Source organism: Bombina bombina, chromosome 3 (assembly GCF_027579735.1).
Source record: "Bombina bombina isolate aBomBom1 chromosome 3, aBomBom1.pri, whole genome shotgun sequence".
In the NCBI taxonomy this organism is placed as follows: Eukaryota; Metazoa; Chordata; class Amphibia; order Anura; family Bombinatoridae; genus Bombina; species Bombina bombina.
Window position 1 is genome coordinate 108,752,046 of NC_069501.1, and position 17,582 is coordinate 108,769,627.

The 17,582-nt window shown below is 36.7% G+C and overlaps 1 protein-coding gene across 2 annotated transcripts in view; it reads right to left on the reverse strand.

Annotated features, from left to right (window-relative positions):
• The window catches only part of LOC128652943 (zinc finger MYM-type protein 1-like), a 120,145-nt gene extending 103,823 nt beyond the window's left edge, over positions 1 to 16,322 (reverse strand). Inside the window, exon 1 of one of the 2 annotated variants that reach the window (XR_008401322.1) lies at positions 14,839 to 16,322. The gene's annotated coding sequence lies outside the window, so the exon portion shown is untranslated. The remainder of the gene's footprint in view (positions 1 to 14,838) is intronic. The other variant, XM_053705953.1, reaches the window with a different exon arrangement.
• Between the last annotated feature and the right edge of the window lie 1,260 nt (positions 16,323 to 17,582).

Below are 17,582 nucleotides of genomic sequence, written 5' to 3' on the forward strand. Positions count from 1 at the left end.
ATAAAGCTTATACACAATGCATACATCACCCCTAGGGATTATCAGAAGTGGGGATCCAGTGAACCTCAAACTTGTAAAAAATGTCAACACCCAATACCAGACCTCATCCATATGATATGGAAATGCCCACTTTCACAAAAATTCTGGCATATAATCTCCTACTGGATAATGACTATGTGCAATATCCAAACAGAACTCACCCTTGAGGAAGTATTATTTTTAGACCTCAAACATATTACTAAACTACTAGAAGACTGATAGGAAACATTATCTTGATAGCTAGGAAACTCATATTATGTAACTGGTTGGAAAAGAGACCCCCAACACTCACTATGTTAAAACATGTAATTATCTGTCAGGTATTCTGCGAACAGGCGGATTCTTTGGGAGACATAAACCTAAGAACTGCCAACTTTATTAAGAAATGGGAACCATTTATAATTACAGTGCCTATTGAGACCAAAAAACAAATTATAGCACCTCTTAAGAACACAGAACATGTCTTAAATGCACAACTAAGAGGGGAATGGCAATTGTGGACCTAGGCATCATGGGAAATAGCTAATGGTGCCCTCCAAGTAGAGGACACTAAATAACGACATCAAACCTAAATGAATCACCCAGGGGATCGGAGTGGACAGGACTTGAAGAGAGTAGTTATTGATGCAATATTACCTGACCAATTTAATAGCGGTCAATACTAGAGGTTAACATTAATGTTGTTACAGTTAATTTATTTAATTTTGTTTGCTTAAATTACTATTAGAAACGTGGAAAATGTGTAAAAGGAACCTTGTTAACCTAACATAAAACCTCAATACATAGAGCTATTTAATCAAAATGTTTGTGACCCAAGCTAGTACTGTGACAAGAAGATATAATCTTTTACATCGCCGGAGTATTAAGACAGTATGAACTGCAAACAGACTTTTCTGAAATTTAACTAAGGGTCACAGAATATAGACTATATGTTCCAGCAGTAACTAAATGTCATTTGTAATACATAGACTGCTCTGTATAAATTCCATGTGTGTAAAACAAGGTTGCCTAATAAAAAGATATTTGAAAAATATTTGAAAAAAAAATAATTATTGTATTTATAATTCCTATTACCTAACCGAGATCCAAATTGAGCTCTTTCCTCAGCATTTCACACTTAAACTGTGAAATGCAATCACAGTTAAAAGTGTATTAGTGGGCAGAGCTTTGGCTTTAATGAGCATGCATATTTTTTAAAAAATCACTTACTAGTAGTGCTTTTGAATGCCAGGCACATCTTCTGATATGCTGTGCCACATAAGTGAAATTGAATCTGTGGTGGGAAGGAGAAGCACTACTACGAGTGATATAACAAATTAGATTTTAATGCGCATGTATAGAAAAAAAGAAGTGCAGTACCATCAGTGGAGGCTCCTCCATTTGTGCACATTCGCACGTGAACCCCCAATCAGGGCAAGGAGGAAAAAAAATTGAGCCAAAAAAAAAAAATGAGCCAAAAAATAAATAAATATTTGTTTAATAAAATATAATTTTTCTAATAGCCTCCTATGATCCTATCTGAAAAATTTATATTTTATTATTATCCCCAGCAACTGCCTAGTATACTGTCTGAGACTCTGTACTCTATTACTGTGTCTGTACATACTTTACTACTACTAGCCTAGGTTTAGGAGGCAGGAGGGAGGGAGCTAGGACCGGACGGACAACAGAGCATAGCAGACAGTATTTGGCTCTGCCTGACAGCTGACGTCACTAGCTTCTCATCTCACTCCTCTCCCGACCAGGCAGGCTGCTGTGCACACACCTAACCATCGCACGTGCGAACAGAGAGAGCCCCTACCCTGCCCAATGATCCTATACTTCACTGTGCAGGTGTAGCTCCTCCCAGCCCGGCACTGCTCATAGAGCCTTAATCGCACAGGCTGAAGTGTGTGGTGTTGGGCTTCAGCCTGTGCTCTGCCTCCTCCCACTGCCTTAGCCAGCCTCACTGTGATACGTTGTTGCGTCCACATGACGACCCACGAGGCTCCTCCCCCTCAACGGCGTGAAAATCTCATTGAGGAGATAGCCGTTGAGTGGAGAGGAGCTCTGTAAAACAAGGTGTGTTCTCTTGTTGTTGCACTTTAATTGCAAACCAAATCTCTAACATCTTTATTCTAATTGTTGCTGCTGGTGCTAGCCCGCCTTTGGAAGCCTAAGGAGCACCCTGCTGCTAACTGATGTAGAGCAGCCAGGCTGACAAGGCACGGGCCTAGGGCAGCAGTTTGGGGAGGGCGGCAGATTGGGGAGCCTAAATAGGAGCGGTGTTCCTTATTTAAATAAAGCAGTGTCTGAAACTTCGCTATTACTGCATATCCAGCAGATTTTGCCAGGACGCCCTTTTTAAAAGAGCAGTGTGAACATGTAGAGCACACACTCTGCCACCCACGGTAGAAAGATAAAATATGCTAATGAGCTGTGTCTGCAAGTGCAATAAGCTATTCATCCATAGCAGCACTGAAGCTGTTGCTGTATCTCTGTCAGAATCTCACAGCGTTTTCAAATCTGATCTCTTCTGCTAGTGCTGTGCTGTGTATTGCAGGCTGTTTATTTGCAAGATTATCTTGCAAATAAACAGCCTGCAATACACAGCACAGCACTAGCAGAAGAGATCAGATTTGAAAACGCTGTGAGTGAGATTCTAACAGAGATACAGCAACAGCTTCAGTGCTGCTACGGATGAATAGCTTATTGCAGAATGCAGACACAGCTCATTTGCATATTTTGTCTGCCGGGCGTGGGAGAGTGTGTGCTCTACATGTTCCCACTGTCCATCGTCATGCCTCATTGCTCTCTGGACTCCTCGCAACTGCTGGGAACAAGGCACAAGCAGTTTTAAAATGCTCCGATGCTCAGCATAGTTTTCACAGGAGCAGTCAGCAGTGATGTCATCAGGGGAGATCCCATACCACATGTGTATAGCCAGCCCTGCCCAACAAACATAGCATGAGCGAGTAGGACACTGTAACTTGTAAGTAAAGATCTTAATATGAAGGTATACAGCTTCAATTATGGGGTTTAGCAGCTGCTAGGGGGTTCCTAAATCTACACAATTACATTTAAAATGAAGAAAAACGAATTAGTATTATAAAATGGCGTATGTGTATATATATATATATATATATATATAATTGTGTAATGTGTGTATATATATATATATATATATATATATATATATATATATATATAGTGTGTGTATGTGTGTGTATATATATATATATATATATATATATAGTGTGTGTGTGTATGTATATGTATATATATATATAGTAGAACACTATCAAAGTAAAAGCGCTCACAGTACCAGAGAACAAATTTAAATCAATAATACCTGTAGCTGTACATAGGTTTCAGTCACTGAGGGGAACGTAGTATGAGAATCAAGGTGGAGACCTGCAGCTGTGGCGTCAGAGCCGGTCTGTAATCGGCATCCAAAGAAAGAGCAAAATATATTCCACAAGTAGACACCACAAAAGCGCAAAAAAATCTCCTGAGTAAGATAAAACTATTCTTTATTGTAGCCAAAATATAAAAACATGACAGCTGAGCACAGCTGAAGTAAAGCACTTAAAAATAGAGACACAATGTCAGCGATCCAGACCACACGCAGACATGTTTCGTGCAGTTGCGCACTTGATCACTGCTTGAAAGCAATCCTGACCGCTCATTGCTTTATAGCACTTTTCTTAAAGAGACATTTGTTACTTTGAAAGACATTGTGTCAGTTTACACTATTCATCATCTACCCTTTGTTGAAAAGCATAAAAAAAAAATTTGTTTTTTTATATTTTTATTATTATTTTTATGCATTAGGTTTAGTTATTTGAAATACTAACTTATATATTAATTGTGTAGTATAAAACTATCCTAATTATTATATATGTATTCACTTGTAGTTGGATACTATAGTAATGCCTTTCATTAGAGATTTAACCTTTTGAGAAATATTCTAATTACATTTTCTAAGGAAAATTTCAAAGTAACAAATGTCTCTTTAAGAAAAGTGCTATAAAGCAATGAGCGGTCAGGATTGCTTTCAAGCAGTGATCAAGTGCGCAACTGCACGAAACATGTCTGCGTGTGGTCTGGATCGCTGACATTGTGTCTCTATTTTTAAGTGCTTTACTTCAGCTGTGCTCAGCTGTCATGTTTTTATATTTTGGCTACAATAAAGAATAGTTTTATCTTACTCAGGAGATTTTTTTGCGCTTTTGTGGTGTCTACTTGTGGAATATATTTTGCTCTTTCTTTGGATGCCGATTACAGACCGGCTCTGACGCCACAGCTGCAGGTCTCCACCTTGATTCTAATACTACGTTCCCCTCAGTGACTGAAACCTACGCACAGCTACAGGTATTATTGATTTAAATTTGTTCTCTGGTACTGTGAGCGCTTTTACTTTGATAGTGTTCTACTGTATACTTTGTCTGTTGCTAATAGTATTAGCAGCCACATAAGTACCGGGTCAATTGCTTTCCACATAGCACAAAGTTATAACAAGGTGCAAAGTGTGTATTAATTACCGACCAAGGATACAAAGGTTTTCTCACATGGAAGGCTACTTTATTTACACCTGTACAAAAAGCGAAATATAATTTCAGTAAAGGGGAAATAACACAACAAAGATAATACAGGGGATTATAATTTTCTCATCTTCATTTATATCACAGCCACTGGAAATATAGATAAATTACAGGCACTCATCTATAAGAGTATTGCTACATTTGTTTTCCTTCCTTGCAAGCACGAAGTTACACACAGGTGCATTTGGCAAAACAATTATCGTTAAAGGATACAAAAAGCTCTACATTTGAGAAGGCTGAAGTAATTATTTCTGCAATATAAACATTTGTGTGAAACCGCAATACAAGCTTGTTGTGCAAGTACAAAGTTACAAACAGGTGCATTTTTTATATAAATGCCGATAAAGGACACAAACGTTTTACACTAGGAAAAGCTATATATTTTTGTCTGCAGTATTACAGTGATATCAGTGTACATAACTTTCCATACAAGCACGAAGTTACAAATAGGTGCATTGGGTAAATTATTACCGATAAAGGACATATATACTTTACTCGTTTTTGGGAAAGATGTATTCACAATATCTGCAGCATTAACAACGCAGTGATACCGCAATATTTACCTTATATATAAGCACGAAGTCACAAACAGGTGCATTTGGTAAATCTTTGGGATAGCTGTATCAACTACGTGTGGAGTATAAAATTGCTGTGAAATACGTTGTGATAAATGAATTGGTAAACTATAACTGATAAGATAAAGACTCTGAATGTCACTTTAAGCTTTTCACAATATAGTGACTGAAGAAACATACATAATCCCCCAGCATCTTTTTGTTTTATAAATACAGTAGCCAAAATATAATAAAGCACTAACACACTAATACTGTGTATATTACGGAGAGGGAAAAAAATGTATTTCTCTACCCTAAAGAATTATTCTCTTTTTCACTATTCTATCACCCCTAATCATATGGATAACATAAGAGAAGAAAGTTATGTACTAGGAGATTTCCAAGATGACATCTCTGAAACATACAATCAAATTGTACATACCATAGACAGTCTATTTTTTGAAATGGACACCTTGAGGAAAAAAAGACATTAAACTGGATTTAGATCTCAAATCTTTCTCTATATATAAACATGACAAAAGGATTCCCAGAGGTCTTCGTATTAAGAAATTTCCATCTTTTGTGATTATGGATATGGAATTTGTCTCTAAATGGAATAGCATTTTAGATGCGTGTTCATTCGCACTAATTGATTTATTGATGGAACATAAGAGAAAGCAAAAAACAGAGTTGCTACAGGAGATGAGAGAGGTACAGAACAAACTCAAAGATTTCCAACATCATAAAGATTTTAATGAGTATGATAAGAAGTTTGAAACAACAATGCATACCTTTAGACAAGAAATATGGCAATTTAAATCAAGAAAAATTGCAAGAGATAAGAAGGATTACGACCAGAAGCAAGTCTATAGATGGACACAAGAAGAATATCCCAGGAGATTCCACAAAAGACAACAAAGAAGAATAAACAAAGGAGGAAAAACAGTAACCTTCTCAGATACGGAATATGAATTCGATTCATCTGACAATGACACACAAATTGAGGAAGACATACCAGCAGTCTTTCAGGAATTGGAAAAACAAGCAACAATATCAAGATCCCATAATGAATCAAAAAACGAGAACCCACAGACTTTTCCAAGAAAAACAAAAAAACCCACAGAGGAAGAAGGGGCAAGGGGAGGAAGAGGCACCAGATACAACAAACAACATCAGAAGAAAGGACAACAGAAGAAATACATCACAAGATCACAAGGACAGAACAAACTGAAATAGAGGACGGTATGAGTGTCTATAATCTATCTGACATGACTCTGGGTCCCACAGAAATCAAACTGTTATCTAAAGGTCTAAATTTTGTGCCATCCGCCCACTTCAATCTGTTTGAAACAGTACTTGATGTAAACAAGTTTGTGCGCAAACTTACTCTGAAAAAACATTTTTTTTCTACTAGTGAGCACATGACGCAAGATGGGACCAAAACTACAATTAATGAGAGTAACACGAAAGCCATTGAAGATGACCTGCTATTTACAGATTTATGTGCAATCAAAGATCTACAAGAATTAGCAGAAGAGAGCAATAGGGATTCTACAGATAAGATAGCAGAAGAAGAAATTATGCTTAGCCATCTAAAGAAAAAAAGCACCTTCTACCCGGTGCATACTAGACCAAAAGTGCTTGATATTTTTCAGAAAACGGTAGAAAGCAAATTAAGAATTTTACATGAAAAAAATCTCAAATGTAAAAAAAAGAAATATTCTAATTTGACAAACAAAGAAAAGGTAGCTTTACTGGCTCTTCAGGAAAATAAAAATATAATGATCCGTCCTTCAGATAAGGGCGGAAATGTGGTCATTTTAAATACTGTAGACTATCTTAAAGAAGCCAAAAGACAGTTGTCAGACCAGGAAGTGTATATTAAGTTAGATGGAAACCCTACAAAAGAATTTAGGAAGGAATTAATAAAAATAACTAAGATAGCGAAACTAAACAATATCATAACACCTTCATTGGAAGAAGTCTTAACTCCATCTAACTCAGTAATTCCAATATTTCACTATTTCCCGAAATTACATAAGGATCTAGTATGTCCACCAGGTCGCCCCATAATAGCAGGGATTAACTCATTGAATGAGCCGTTATCTGACTTGGTGGATACTTTTCTCCAACCACTGGTTAAAAACTTATTAAGCTATATACAGGATAGTACTTCCCTTTTAAACAAACTACAGAAAATTAAGTGGAAAGAAAACTACAAGTTTCTAGTAGTGGATGTATCATCTTTGTATACATGCATAAATCACAGTCTAGGTCTAACAGCCATTGAGTATTTTCTAAATCAATATACTGAATATGAACCAGCCACAAAAGCATTTATACTTAATGCAATAGAATATCTTTTGTCACACAATTTTTTTATGTTCGGCACAGACTTCTTTCTCCAGAGACGTGGAACGGCTATGGGGGCAAAATTTGCCCCTTCCTATGCCAACCTTTTTATGGGTTGGTGGGAGCTGTTCCACGTCTTTGGAGAAAGAAATCCCCACAGAGAGAAGGTTATACATTTTTATAGATACATAGATGATTTACTTTTCATCTATGAAGGTGACACAGAACAAATTGAGGAATTTTGTATATACCTAAACGACAATAGATGTGGATTGAAATTTATTGGAGAACATAGTTCAGAATCAATACATTTTTTGGATCTAACGTTAAAAGCGGACATAGAACATGAGAGAATAGTATCTACACTATACAGAAAGCCAACAGCAGGAAACACCACACTGTTATATAAGTCATGTCATCCAAGACACGTCCTAAAAGGTATACCAAAAGGTGAATTCATTAGGGCCAAAATAAATTGCTCTAGTGAGGAAGACTACACTAAACAATGTGTAATCATTGAAGATAGATTAAAACAAAGAGGATACAGTGAGGAAACCCTAAATAAAGCAAGAGAAAGCGTACAACACAGAACAAGGGAAGACTTACTCACATATAAAAAGAAGGATATCAAAGTAAGGGACAAAGTGAAACCTAGGTTTATTACTACCTATAGTACAGATTTCAAAAATATTAGTAAAATCATTAAAGAAACCATTCCCATATTACACTCAGATCCAATACTTAAAACAATAACCTGTAAGGGAGTAGATGTAATATCTAAAAGAGGAAAAACACTCTCTAATTATCTTTCTCCATCCAATGTACCAACTAGACAAAATACATGTTGGCTGAAAGAAAGGAAAGGATTTTTTAGGTGTAGAAGAAACATATGTAAAACTTGTAACCACGTAACAGAGGGTAATATCTTTACCTCATATGCAACACAGCAAGAATACAAAATTAAATACTACATAAATTGTTCTACTACACATGTAGTATATCTATTAACATGTGAACTGTGTAAAATCCAATATGTAGGTAAAACCAAAAGAAGTATCAAAGACAGGTTTTTACAGCACCTCAGATCAATTGAGGACGATGACACTGACACACCAGTGTCAAGGCACTTTAAAACACAACATAATTCAGATGCATCGTTGCTCAAAATACAAGGTATTGATCATGTTCCCCTATGGAAACGTGGAGGAGACAGAGAAGACAAACTTAACAAACGTGAGGTCTTCTGGATATTCACACTAAAAACATGTAATCCCCAAGGGTTAAACATGCGCAGGGACCTAGATCTATTTGTAAATTAAAGGTCTGAAAATTTCAAATCTCATATATAAACAATCAAAAAAGAAAAATCTTTTTCATTTTTTAATTCTTCTTTTTTCCTTAGAAAATGTAATTAGAATATTTCTCAAAAGGTTAAATCTCTAATGAAAGGCATTACTATAGTATCCAACTACAAGTGAATACATATATAATAATTAGGATAGTTTTATACTACACAATTAATATATAAGTTAGTATTTCAAATAACTAAACCTAATGCATAAAAATAATAATAAAAATATAAAAAAACTATTTTTTTTATGCTTTTCAACAAAGGGTAGATGATGAATAGTGTAAACTGACACAATGTCTTTCAAAGTAACAAATGTCTCTTTAAGAAAAGTGCTATAAAGCAATGAGCGGTCAGGATTGCTTTCAAGCAGTGATCAAGTGCGCAACTGCACGAAACATGTCTGCGTGTGGTCTGGATCGCTGACATTGTGTCTCTTTATTTTTAAGTGCTTTACTTCAGCTGTGCTCAGCTGTCATGTTTTTATATTTTGGCTACAATAAAGAATAGTTTTATCTTACTCAGGAGATTTTTTTGCGCTTTTGTGGTGTCTACTTGTGGAATATATATATATATATATGTATATATATATATATATATATATATAGTGTGTGTTTATGTATATATATATATATATATATATATATATATATATATATATATATATATATAGTGTTTGTGTGTATATATATATATATATATATATATATATATATATATATATACACACACATTAAAATGGGCAGAGCCATCTGAGGGGCGGGGCTAGTGCTCCCCCAGCTTCAAAAGTCACCAGCCGCCACTGAGTACCATAATTTGTGAAATAAAGGGATTCATATAATGGCCTTTGATATTCCTTTGTTTACCATAGCTTTAATGTCCCCAATATAATTCAAAACCTCAGCATTAGCTAAACAGGCTCAGGTGCTGTTTTTAGGTATATGCACAATTAAACTTTAGGCTACATTGCAATATTGAATAATCATAATCACACCATAAAATAAACACATTCATATAGTGCTAGATTACATTAAAGGGACACTGAACCCAAATCTTTGGGTTCAGTGTCCCTTTAATGTTAAGAGATCTGGAGTCCTGCAAATATCCCAAGTCATGCAGCCTTGTGGTTAGTGTAACAAACATTTATAAGAGTTTGCCAAGTTGGTGGGTGGCAGAGGCATGCAGCTAAAGCAGTTCTCTCTTTAACTCACCCCACTTTACTGGTTACTAACATACATACATGGTAATAAATAAGATTAAAGAAAAGACCAAAATATGTTGCTGTGGCTCTATATAAGTCACTTCTTCAAAGTTCTAGAGATGATGCATATAATATTCAGACATTAGTCCAGAGTGTCTTACCACACTTCTGTGAGACGAAGCTCGTGTATGTGATTTGGCAACACTCTGGTGTGCAGATGAGTAAATTAGACTGAAGTTTTTTGGAGTCCCTTATTGAGATTAGCTGCCGGCGAACTTTGCTCATCTGACAGCTGTCCTTGTGTAAGGGGGAATTCATTGGTATGTATATGGATAGGCTTACCATCATTTTTAGAGGTGAAACTGGGACCACCTGGTGCAGTGCCAGTAGGGATGTGGTCAGGAGCGTAGTCAAGGGGGCGTGGCTATTACCGGTCCTTTTAAAGTACAGTGGGACCTCGGTTAACGAACGACTCGGTAAACAAAATTTCGGTTTACGAATGAAAATTCTTTAAAAAAAATGCCTCGGTTTACGATTTTTTTTCGCAATACGAAACAAGTGTCCCGGTTTGCCCCTCGGTTTACGATTTTTTTTCGCAATACGAAACAAGTGTCCCGGTTTGCCCCTGCATACTGAAGTATGGGTAGCAGTGTGGAGGTGTTGTTGAGCCTTTTGGAGCCATTTGCAGCAAGTTGTGGAGCCTTTTGGAGCAATTGGAGCCATTTGCAGCAGGTTTTGGAGCCTTTTGGAGCCTTTTGCAGCAGGTTTTGGAGCCTTTATTTGACTTTTTTCTCACCTCCGGAACACATTAATTGGTTTTCAATGCATTCCTATGGGAAACCGTGTTTCGGTTTACGAATTTTTCGCAATACGAAACGTCCCGGAGAACGAATTAAATTCGTAAACCGAGGTCCCATTGTAGTAGCTTTTATGTGTGTAATGTTTCGTGGATACTCTACCCTTCCTCAGTCAAACAAGTGAATCACACAGTTTAAATAGACCATAACACCACCCCCTAGTGAAAAAGGCACCATTACGTTGTCATGGCAAATAAATCAATAAATCATCTCAGATTCTAAATAATGCCAAACATCGATCAGGCATAATTATCACTTTCATAATTTTCAATTTCACAATTTAATATTTGCAGTGTAATATTTGTTTTATGTGTCTAAGGAACAGAGCCAAATACTGATAAGGCATAAATACAACATTGAATGAAAGTAAAAAATAAACACATACCTGCTAAAGCTGTTTAAGAGGCTACTCTATACCATAATGCAGGAAGATTATAGCCAAAATGCTATCCTGCATGAAGTAAAGCAAGATCCAGGCCGAAAATCCTGCCTGTCTGTACTTCCTAGTCATACCCATATGATTCCCCTAAAGGTGTATTACCGGCAATGTCACCAGGGGTCGGGGGAGGGGGGGGGGTTAAATTCTTAGAAAAATAAACCAAGTAGTACTACAAAATTAAAAAACCCAATGCTGCTCACTCAGCCTGTATTACTAAATGTAAACTTTGAAGGACACAAACGTTAAGCTAAGCAGGGCTGTATGTAGCAAAGTACCAGCATCCAACTATGCTGGAGAGCCACAGTCCAGTCATTTTGAATAATGTGTCTGGGTTTCAGGTGGTCTGAAACCCGGACACATGATTTGAAACCTGGAGGTGGCAACCCTACTGGGATAGAATGAACAACTGGGTGGGACACTGGGACAGCGCCTCCAAACCGGGACAATCCCAGTAAAAGTGGGACTTCTGGTAAGCCTATATATGGAGATCTTACTCTGCACGTCCCCCCATCCAAAAAGGCCTCTGGGGGTCCAACAGTGCTTACAGCTGCAGGTTTCTCAAAATCCTAGCTCTCGCCATGGCTGCTATATGGATCTTCCTCACTTGTAGTAGGCCATCTGTTGCAGACACTGTCCAAAAATATGTGGCAGGAGACACTCCAGCCTGGCAAAGTGTTCATCAAATTTCTGTAATAGCTCCCCGTCCCGTGCATTTGTTATCTTTGTAGCCCCATCAATAAAGCCAATGCTAAAGGAAACAATAGTCCAGTTTATATGTAGAATACTTAAACTGGTGCTGCTAGATTTAAGAGTAACAATTGGAACCCAACTGTGCTAGCTGGGAGACCCGGGGAGAGGGTGTCTCAGTTGCATAAATGGTCGCCACCTTAGGCCTCAGCTGTTCATTCCATGGCACCCAGGTCTTTAACACAGCAAATTAGGTAGATATCCAATCCACTCTCAAAGATTCATTTATAGCACTAGTGAATGAGTTGGGAGGCTGTAATTTCATAATGATAATCGATGGATTATAATATTCTCCACGAAAAAAAAAGAAAAGGAAAAAAATATACACTGATGAAAATATCAAATCATATTTTGCTTCTCAAAATTACCATGGTAAAAAAATAAATTTTTCTGAAAATCATAGTCAATATTGGCACACTGTCTTAAGGTTTGCCACCCATGACCTCTGAAGTGTTGCTGCATACATATCTCTAGTAACACAGATTAAGGTGTTGGTAACTTTAGTCTCTGGAGTGTTGTCCCCAGATGCACCTGTCTCTTGTTCTTTGCCCTAGCTAAACCAATGCACCCCCTCCAAAGTGGAACACACAATTTAACCAGATGTAGATACAGTTAGCTCTTCCACAGTATGAAAGAACTACAAGGGATTTTGAACATAAGCTTCAAGTATGTAGACAGCAGAGTAGAAATTGTCTACCTTTCAACAAGACTATATCCCACCCCTACATAAATTAGAGTAGGCCTGAATCATATACATACTAAACATCTTAAAACATGTATATGTATGTATCTCAATGTTAAAGCCCATTCCTGCCTATTTTTTTCACCTGCAACCTCATATGTTTGAGCCATTATAACTTTTTTATGCAATTTTTTTTTTAAAATAATTTTTATTAGATGGTGTTATTATGAGTGTAACTGTACTTTGTAATGTATTTTTAATGTGTTTTGTGACACTTTTTTGCTCCGCAAAACAGTTAACTAGAGCTCTGCGGTTGCGGTAATCATTGCAGCATAAATCGTGATTGTGCTCAAGCAATCATGTTTACTTTTAACTTATAATACGAGCGGAAAACCTGATGCATGCAGATAGATGCGATAAACCCCTTATCACTTGCATGTAACTGTTAGAGTAACACACCTAATCTGGCCATAAATCTTGGGCCAACATGCACAAGTCTATTCCAATTATTATGCAGATAAGAAAAATGGTGTAATCATTCTGATTTGGATGTAAAATTCCAACTTGGTTTTCATATATAATACATTTTTTTTTTAAAAAAAAGGGGGTGCAGAGGCAAGCCAAGGTGACTGGGTGATTGTAAAGAAAAACTGTGACAATTACATCTTTTTTTTTAACAAGATTTTCTTTTGAGATCTAGCTTTTTTTTGTAAAACAGTCACATAAGTTACATATAGAGGAAACGCAGCTCCATGTATCATGCAGAAAAGCTTGTTCCACTTACAGATAGCTAAAGATATAAAATAAATCAAAAATAGAACACAAACAGTAACAAAAATGTTGTTTGATTAGAAATAGATCACTTTAGCACATAATAGCATTGCTGTTTAGTTATACCTAGTCCTCTTCCACAGTAGAGTGATACAGGAGTATTTTATTTTTATCTTTAACAACTTTTAATATAGAAGTATATAGCCTGTAGAATTAGTCATCTGTATTCATCAATAAAGAAAATAAACTACATTTTTTTTCCTTATGTCAATCCCTTTACTGGCTTCCTCTTGCTTCTAGGATTAAACACAAAATTCTGACTCTGACAAACAAAGCCCTCAACTGCACTGCTCCCCTCTATATCTCAGACCTTGTCTCCAGATACTCTCCCTCTAGTCCCCTTCACTCTGCTCACAACCTCCTACTCTGTTCCTCTCTTGTTACTTTCTCATATTCCCATTTACAGGACTTCTCCAGACTGGCTCCCATCTTGTGGAACCCTCCGCCTTGCTCCACAAGACTCTCCCCTAGTTTTGAAAGCTTCAAGCACTCCCTAAAGACTCTTTTGCTCAGGGATGCATACAACCTGCACTAACCTTTCCTAATAACAGTTCCACTCCTCCATTGCTATCCGCCATGAACCCCCTTTGAATGTAAGCCTAAGAGCCCAACTACTTGTAGATCACCTTCACAAGAGCTGACTACAACAGTTCGACTCTAGGCAGGGCCCTCTACCCATTTGATCCCAATTATTGCTACCTTGCATACCGCCTATGTTTATAGCGCTGTGGAATCTGTTGGTGCTCTACAAATAACCGATAATAATACCAGCATTGCAGATTAGTTACACCTAGTCCTCTTCCACAGTAGAGTGTTACAGGAGGATTTTTTTTTATCTTTAACAACTTTTAATATAGAAGCATATAGCCTGTAGAATTAGTCATCTGTATTCATCAATAAAGAAAAAAACAAACATTTTTTTTTCTTATGAAATGTGCAAAGTACCTTTATTGTTATAGCAAGCATGTCTGTCACCCTGTACAACAATAAAAGTACTTTGCACATTTCAAATGATTTAAGTTTTTGTACTGGTGCCAAATTGCTGTCCCATAAAGCAGAGTTATTTATTTGTAGCTAATACAGTGGTGGGTCAGTGGGAAGTGAAATCATTTTGTGTGTTACATAAAAAAATAGTATTCAGAAGTCTAGTAAGTTTACATTTAAGTAGGATTGCACCGATACAGAGCATTTGCATGAGTACTTACACCGATAACTCCAGATCTTCAATGCCGCAACCATGTCCTCCAGGAAAGAAGAGTCAATGCGCAAGGGTCGTTCCCGGAAGTGCCAATCAGCAGGTGGAGAGAAGAGAGCAGGCTACGTGACTGGGCTTGCGTGACAGGGAGTGACTGCCTATGATGAACATTTACTTACACATCTATCTTCAATCTTAATACAAAACGCCTTCCAGTTCCACTTTCTACCCATACGCCATCTTGTGGCTTTTTTTCAAACTGCATGTTTACATTTTATTTTAAGCTGGAGTGGAAACTTAACTAAAAATTTTATGGCAAGACAGGAGGCTTCATATTTTGCATCAAATCTTTACTGAATCCAAACAGCAGCAAAGAAAACATACAGAGAAAAAAATAATAATAGCATAGTAACAAGACTGCACCAATCAGCACACAGCAGCCTAATAAACTGTAATGAACAAGTCCAGCACTTCCTCTCTTCTTTGCTGCTTCCAGACAGCAGGTCATGTATTCATTTTCCCCTCAAATTGTAATATATTTTGATGACCTTTGCTTAAGATCACTAATCTGCTTATCTGTGTTTTAGAATATACTAAGTATAAACCATTATATATGTTTTTTTCCCCCCTAGGTTCTTTAGTCTCTATTCTGTTTATCTTGTTTAAGACTTTTCTGTAAAACTATTATATATGGTTTCCTTCCTAAGTTCTTTATATTCTTATCCCTTTATGTTTCCTATTCTTATCCTATATGTAATTGTTTGTTTCATATTCTTATCCTATATGTAATTGTGTTATATTGGAACAGGCAATAGGTTTACAGCCTGCTTGCCTGCATGATGTTTGTATATTAGGCTGGTTTCCAGGCCTTATTTCTTTTCTTGCAAAGCTTTATTTAGTTCAGTGTGCAGAGTGTGTGTGGCCTGTAGCCAGGCCTCATTATTTCGTAGAACTTCTTTCCATCAGGTGCTGTGCTTAGGACCCCTTTATTTCTACTGCACATTATATTAAATTTAGACAAGTCTGTATTTGCTAAACTTGTTTTCTAGCTTGCCTTCAATAAATAGGTTTTTCCTTGTGTGTTGTATTATCTTAGTATGATGTCAGCCTTATGGTGTAAGATTATATATAGTAATTTTAGGGCTGTGTCTCTCCTTTTCTAGCAGCCCCATGTGAGTGACCTATCTATTTATATAAAAATCTCTCTTAATGATATGAAATCTTTTATTCCTTGCCTTCCAGAGCTTTCATATGGGGGTTTTTTAGACTGTTTTAATCTAAGCCCTTTCACTTGTTAGACCCAGGTTTGATGGCCCTCTGGGTCTGACAGAATTAAAAAGTAAAAAAAAAAGTAGAGAGTGGTGTACACAGAGATACCACACACCCTTAGGGGGCGCTTCCTAATATAAACCAGAGAGTAAAGAAGACCAAATACAGGTTAAAATCTGAATATGAAAGGAGCAATTGTAATGTTTAAATGTTCCCAGAAAAGAAGTCCATAAAATAAAAATAAAATAAAAACAATTAAAACAATAAATAATAGCAGATCCAGAAAGAGGGGCAACTCTCTGTCAAAGGACGGTCATCCTATGGTTCAGTATCTGCAGAAATAGAGAAACAGAGGCGCCACCATGGCCTAGTACATCCCAGACAGGTGTAAATGGTCACAAGAAAATGTGTGTATATACTCACAAACATAAAGCACCAGATGGTGCTAGTGGAGCAGACTGGAACTTTTGCAGTGGTCCAGCTCACTGGGATCTCTCAACAGAGGCTTGGATCAGGTGTCCTTAGTAGAATCCTGTGATTAGGTTCCTAAGTAAGCAGATGGATAGAAAGCACAACAGCGTACTGGGACCTCTCAGCCGCCCAGTGGACTGTGTACTTCCAGATGAGCCGCAGCAGCCACACAAAAATCCCAAAATACTCAGCAGTAGACAACAATCAGCAGTGCCAATACAACACAATTATAGCAAGTGTGTATTTAAAAGACAAGAACTTTATTTTAAAAGCGACGTGTTTCTCAGCCTCCAGTGGGCTGTTTCATCAGAATGAAAACGCCATAAACAGTGTGTAAAACTGATGATAAAAAATAAGTAGTAACTTCATCAATATTAGGTTTCCGACTGTCACAGCAAAAGAAGGAAAAATCTTCCCATATAGTATTTTCAAAGTATATTTATTAGCTAATATTGATGAAGTAAGTTACTACTTATTTTTTTATCATCAATTTTACACACTGTTTATGGAGTTTTCATTCTACTCCCAGCTTTATTGAAATCTCACTCAAACACCAAGAAAGGACATCTGAGGGAGATGCTCCTAACAAGTGGACATTATGCAACTTAAGGAGTGAGTATACTGCACCATATTTACTGGGCTTTAACACATACAACAAGCCTTTTTCTCTTTATTATCAGAGAAATCCACATTTTCCAGAGACCAGCGCCATCTACCATTGTATGTATATATATATATATATATATATATATATATATATATGTATGTACAATATATGTATCTGTATAATTATATATATATATTATTTGTTATGGAAATGAAAATGAACCTTCCTTTATTTATTTTTTTTATAGAAGAGACTACAACGTCAAAATCTGTTTTTTTAATATACTCGATACATTATTTTATCTACTGTGTAGAGATGTTCATTCTCATCCGTTATGAGGGAATTATGCACTTCCTATATTTTATGACAGTATTGAGACAAGTAAAGGTTATCAAAAATAAATACAA